The following is a 6,166-nucleotide window of genomic DNA, read 5'->3' on the forward strand; positions in this document are numbered from 1 at the left end:
TGGTGTAGAGCAGAAGAAAGTAGGAAATGTATGTGGAAAAACTGCCCCAATTTAGATCAAGGAGCTGAGTACAAATCCTCAGTGGTAGAGATGGCTTGGGCACAGCAGATTTCCTGCAGTTGCACGTGTGTGCCATCACCCTGATGGCAGGAAGCTCTATGAGAGAGAAGTGGATGGTCCTTGCCCAAGACCTGGTACAGGGGACTTGGTGAGAGAGCCTTTGCATTACCAAGTTGGTCCCAGGACTGTCTCTTATCAGGGGTGGCTTTGGTAGGAACAACCCTAGAAGCTTCCTTCTGGGAAGAAAGGCTTATGCAGGGGATCAGTGTCCCTGCTCTGTCCTTATCTCTGGACACAGCAGTGATCGGGGAGAGTAGATATGGTGGGGCAACTGGGTTTTTTTTATGAAGGTCTGATAAGTCTTTACTATTTTGAGACACCTGCCCTCCTCCTGCACAGATCCTTCAAGCTGACCTTTGCTATAGCAGAAGGCACCTTTCTTAGCAGTGAAGCTTGCTGGCTTTTGTAGCACAACGTCTCTTCTCTGATGCGTTCTTATTTGTAAGATTCTTGTTCAGTTACAGATGCCAATGCCGAGCAGCAAGTAAAAAGGAGCCCATGCTGGGTTTCCTTTTTGTGTTTTGTCTGTTTTTTTAGCAACATCTTCCTACTGGAAGGAAATGCATGTACAGATATAAAAGTCTATAGAGGGTGAATATTTCTGTAATAAAGACTTTGCTAAAAAAAAAATACATCTCTGCCTACGACTTGTGCATTGCAGTGGTTTCTCCTCGCTTCTTCTCCACCCCCTTCTGCTTACGTGCAGATCACTGACACCTGATTTCTTCAAGGTGGCAAAGAGCCTGTCAAAAGCTGTTCTGAAGCCCAAGTGTGAGATCAACGGGGACTGTGAAGATACTGCCCAGCAGAGGGAGATGATGATTTTCCTAGGCTATATTCTAGAGTCAACTTGTTTTATGAAGGATGTCTGTCCTGGAGTGAGCTGCATGGTAGTTCCCTTGAATTACCTGCTATCTTCTAAGCTGAGATCTCTGTATTTGAAGATTTTTCTTGGTTGCCCAAGGAAGTTGTGGATGCCCCCTCCCTGGAAGTGTTGAAGGCCAGGCTGGATGAGGCTTTGAGCAACCTGATCTAGTGGAAGGTGTCCCTGCTGATGGCAGGGGGGTTGGAACTGGATCAGCTTTAAGGTCCCTTCCAATCCAAACCATTCTATGATTCTATGAACTCTGTACAGTCTGCACTGTATGAAGTCATAAACCTCGGGGACTAACTGACAAAATACACGCTTGCTGCTATGCCCACAGTGCATGCAGCTTGTGCTAGCTTAGCTTTACCATTTTTGTTCCTTTTCCTACTCACCTTCAGTAGGTTCTTGTCTCCAGGCTGCTATTTAAAAAGAAAAAGCTTTCTCAGCACCTACCACTATGAGGAGGAAGAAAGTTGAGGTAGATGTTTTTGTAGGTTATGCCACTGTACACTGGGCTTGACTGCCTGGAAAAGCTCTTGAGAAAGAGATAGAGCAACTGTATGAATCTTCATCTGTCCCATAGCTAAGCAGTTGAGAAGTGGGTGTGAGTTGTATCTCTGAATTCCTTCAGGTCCTGCTCCATGGTGATGTTTCTGGCCATTTAAAATGCCCATCCAGTAACTGCGCTAGTGAAGTCCAGAGCTATTGCTTTAGGAAGTAATAAGCATGACCTAAGTCCTCATACATCTTTGGAGAAACAGAGTGAAGTTTACAGTGAAGAAGGTGCTTGGGGTGCTGCCAGCAAACACTGGTGGCAACTGAAGTCAAGACTTTAGTTGCCCTGACCAGTGGAGTGTTGGGTGAGAGGTGTTTAAATGGTTCCTGAACTCCCAGTAGGGTGCAGTGATCTGTGAGTAGAACATGTTCCTTTAGGGGCTGTCCTGGGTTGTGCTTGAGGAGAGCTTGGTTCTTGTTCACATGGGATCTCCCTCTTTTTCTGGCTGGTTTCCCAGAGCACCCTGCTTTAACTAGGTGGCAATACTTTCCCAGGGCTACACCTCATGGCAAAGCTGCCAAACCTCACCAGATGGCTGTTAGGTGGGGAAGGGTGCTGCTGGTTCTCCTTCAGCCTAATGTGGAGCTGGAAGGAGAATGGAGGGAAGGTGAGGTTTAGATTAGATATTAGGAAGAAGTTCTTTCCTGTGAGGGTGGTGAGACAGTGTCCCAGGTTGCCCAGAGAAGCTGTGGCTGCTCCTCCCTGGAAGTGTTGAAGGCCAGGCTGGATGAGGCTTTGAGCAACCTGGTCTAGTGGAAGGTGTCCCTGCTGATGGCAGGGGGGTTGGAACTGGATGAGCTTTAAGGTCCCTCCCAACCCAAACCATTCTATGATTCTATGAAGACTGCTTCTTGTCTCCAGCTTGGGTCCCCAACTGTCTGAGCTCTGTGGAAGCCACTTGCCTTCGGCCACTGGAGGGAGGTGTTCCACCAAGAACACTCACTTGGGGTGCTGCAGTATCAGCAGGGGGTGAGATGATGACACTGATCTCTTCCTTCTGCTCCTAGTTACTCCTGGCAGCAGGGCAGCTAAAATAACTTGTAATTACAACTGTATTCTCCTTGTAAATGAGTTGTGCTGCATGCTTGGCATTTTTTGGGGATAATTTTCCCTTGCATTCCTTGGAGCAGCACCACACAGTTGAATGTTTTGTTGCGTATCTTCCACCACTGTATATGGCTTGTGCTTGCTTCTAGGGCTTCCTGCCCTAAGTAGCTCTGGAAGTTGAAGATAGCATGAGGAGCTTCTCCAGCTTCTTTCCTTGTCCCCATTTCCTTCCTGTGTCCCTCCATCCTCAGTTTCTTTGGGTAGGAAGGAAAGAAGGGAGCATTTGATGCTTATAAACCTGATCTGAGAAAGGATTCCAGGAAAAAAAAAAAGTCCTCAGACCCTTAGAGAGCAAGAAATCTGCTGCTGTTCCTTGACCCAGGTCTCCAGCTCATCTCCAGAGGTACAAGTTTGCTGCTGGAACCTAGCAAACCAAATAGCACTCGGACTTCTTGGGACCTGCAGTGTTTGTCTAACAAAAGCCACAGCGTCAGCCTCTGCAGTAGCTCAGCACATGGAAGCATTTTGTGTGGAGTCAATAAGTTGCTCTATAGCTGTCCCAGGCCAGTAATTAATATTGCAAGAGGATAACTGTGACCTTGCTGTGGCCTTAAGCAAGGCCCTTAGTGATGAACTGCTGCCATTCCTCCTTCTATGTGATCATGAGGAACTCGGAAGCTGCTGTAATTCTTCCCATGAGGTGTTTTGGGTTTTTTTCCTTCTGGAAAAGGAAGAGGAATGTCATTAGTTAAGAGTGGGTGTGGATAAGCCTATAGGTCACAATGCATCTTGTTTTCCGTGATGGTTTCTCATGGCACGTACTCAAATGTGACATGTGGCAGCTGTTCTTTCCTCTGAAGCTCTCCCACGTGTGGTGGTGTGACTGGTCCCTGCTAGCTTTGCACAGGAATTGAGGCTGAATTTGGTAGAATTCAGGAAAAAAAAGGTCTGATTTCTGGCTGCTGAAGGCCAGACTGCACGTGGTGGTTTCAAACTGGGTAGCTTGGTTGGGGAAGGTGAGGAGCAGCAGCCACAGGGACTTGTTGCTGAAAAGCCTGAGGACCCTGCGATTCCCACAAATGTGTTTTCACAGCCAGTTGCTGCCACTCAATGCCATAAATGGAGAACATACCCTCAATTATTTATGCTCTGGCTCCAACCCATTAGCCTCTGAGACTCTTGGCTCTCGCCCTGGCCTTGTGTTACAAAGAACAAACCTCAGTTAGCAGCCAGGATTTCTCAATGACATCTTAAGCCAGGTTGACACTAAAAACTTGTCTGTGTGAAATCAACTAACGTGGTTGCCAACTGTGTCCTGGGCTGTATTAAAAGAAGGATGGGCAGCAGGGTGAGGGAGGGGATTGTCCCCCTCTGCTCTGCCCTTGGGAGGCCCCATCTGGAGTGTTGCATCCAGGCCTGGAGCCCCCAGCACAAGGAGGCTGTGGAGCAGTTGGAGCAGGTCCAGAGGAGAGCCAGGAAGATGATCAGAGGGCTGGAGCACCTCTCTGCTGAAGAAAGGTTGGGGAAGATGGGCTTGTTCAGCTTGGAGAAGAGAAGGCTCCAGGGAGATCTCATTGTGACTTTCCAGTACTTGAAGGGAGCTTCTAAACAGGAGGAGAGTGACTTTTGACATGGGCAGATAGTGGTAGGACAAGGGGAAATGGTTTTAAACTGAGAGGGGAGATATCAGGAGAAAATTTTTCACCCAGAGAGTGGTGAGACACTAGAACAGGTTGCCCAGAGAAGTTGTGGATGCCCCATCCCTGGAGGCATTCAAGGTCAGGTTGGATGGGGCCCTGGGCAGCCTGATCTAGTGGTTGGCAACCCTGTCCATAGCAGGAGGGTTGGAACTGGATGAGTTTTAAGGTCCTTTTCAAGCCTTTCTATGATTCCATGGGAGTCTTCAAATACTTGTAAGCTGGCAAAAGGTCACTAGCAAAAAAATGATGCTATTAGTAAACCAAAGCTATTAGTAAAATGCTGCTAGTAAAGCTCACAAGTGTGCTTTAGCCATTCAAACCAGTTTCTAGCAGGGGTGTGCTGGTGGAACACATGCAGCTTCTTGCCTTGTGGCAAGAACTTCTTCTGCCAACCATGGGAAATTACTTCTCCTAAGTAGGTTGTGTAACCCCAGCCATACGTTCTTACTTCTCATAGGTAGGAATTTTCTGGTTTCTCCCTTCTAAGCTACTAACCAGACACTTGGCTGGGGTGTGTGTGTGCTGTTTGGCTTTTGTGGGAAGGGTTTAGGGGAATACTTGGATGCTCTGTGTCTGGAGAAAAGGTATTCTCAGTTCTCCAGGCCAAAATATTGCACCCGTTTAAAACAAAGGGTAAAGTTCCAAGTAAGTAGTATGTGGATGCTCTAAGTAAAATATTGCCCCCATTTAAAACAGAGTAAGGTTCCAAGTAAGTAGTATGTGGATGCTCTAAGCGGCATGGAATCTGAGAGGGAAAATCCTGTCCAGTTCTGGAGCCCGCAACACAAGAAAGACATGGAGCAGTTAGAATGAGTCCAGAGGAGGCCACAGGGATGATCCAAGGGCTGGAGCACATCTCCTACAAGGACAGGCTGAGAGAGTTGGGGTTGTTCAGCCTGGAGAAGAGAAGGCTCCGGGGAGATCTTATAGCGGCCTCCCAGTACCTGAAGGGGCTCCAGGAAGGGTGGGGAGGGACTTTGGCCAAGGGCAGGGAGTGACAGAACAAGGGGTGATGGCTTGAAACTGGAAGAGGGGAGATGGAGATGAGATGTGAGGAAGAAATTCTTTGGTGTGAGGGTGGTCAGACACTGGCCCAGCTTGGCCAGAGAAGCTGTGGCTGCTCCTCCCTGGAAGTGTTCAAGGCCAGGTTGGATGAGGCTTTGAGCAACCTGGTCTAGTGGAAGGTGTCCCTGCTGCTGGCAGGGGGGGTGGGACTGGGTGAGCTTTATGGTCCCTTCCAACCCAAACCATTCTATGATTCTATATTTGCACGCACCCGAATTCAATTTCTCTCTGGTGTCTTCTTTCCTATACCTCTCTCAGTAACGAACAGCATCGTGAGGTAACTTGTCTGTCCACAGCAATCCTGAGTTAAGCAGAAAAGACAGAAACCAACTTCTGTAACCACAACAGGCCCCATCTCTAGGAAATGAGAGAGCATTTACCTTCCCTGCTCTAGGCTCCAGTTGTTCCTGACTCCCATTCCTTCACAACGTTGCTTTGAGTAATGGCAGCAGCAGCTCAGGGGTTATCTTGATACTGCTCTTTGTTCTCTGAGCATTCACCAGGTTGGGAACTATTGGTTTATACCTGTGTGAGACCATCATGCTGCTGCTCCAGACCTGGGTCAGATCTAGATCTCCTCCAGGACCACAGACCCTCACTATGTGACCATAGTAGCAGACCTTGTCCGTTGTGTGACTTGTCAGCATTACCTGCTGTTCATAACCTCAAGCCTTCTCCATGTTGTCTCTTCTTGTTCAAGCAATTTCCCTGCAAGTTCTCAGCCTGTAGTTCTCTCTGGATCGTGCTGCCCTGGCACAAGGTAACTCCAAAACAACAATAATAACCACGTGCACCAGTACAGGTTGGGGG

The sequence above is a fragment of the Antrostomus carolinensis genome, unplaced genomic scaffold, assembly GCF_000700745.2.
Source record: "Antrostomus carolinensis isolate BGI_N321 unplaced genomic scaffold, ASM70074v2 scaffold12729, whole genome shotgun sequence".
Taxonomy (NCBI): Eukaryota; Metazoa; Chordata; class Aves; order Caprimulgiformes; family Caprimulgidae; genus Antrostomus; species Antrostomus carolinensis.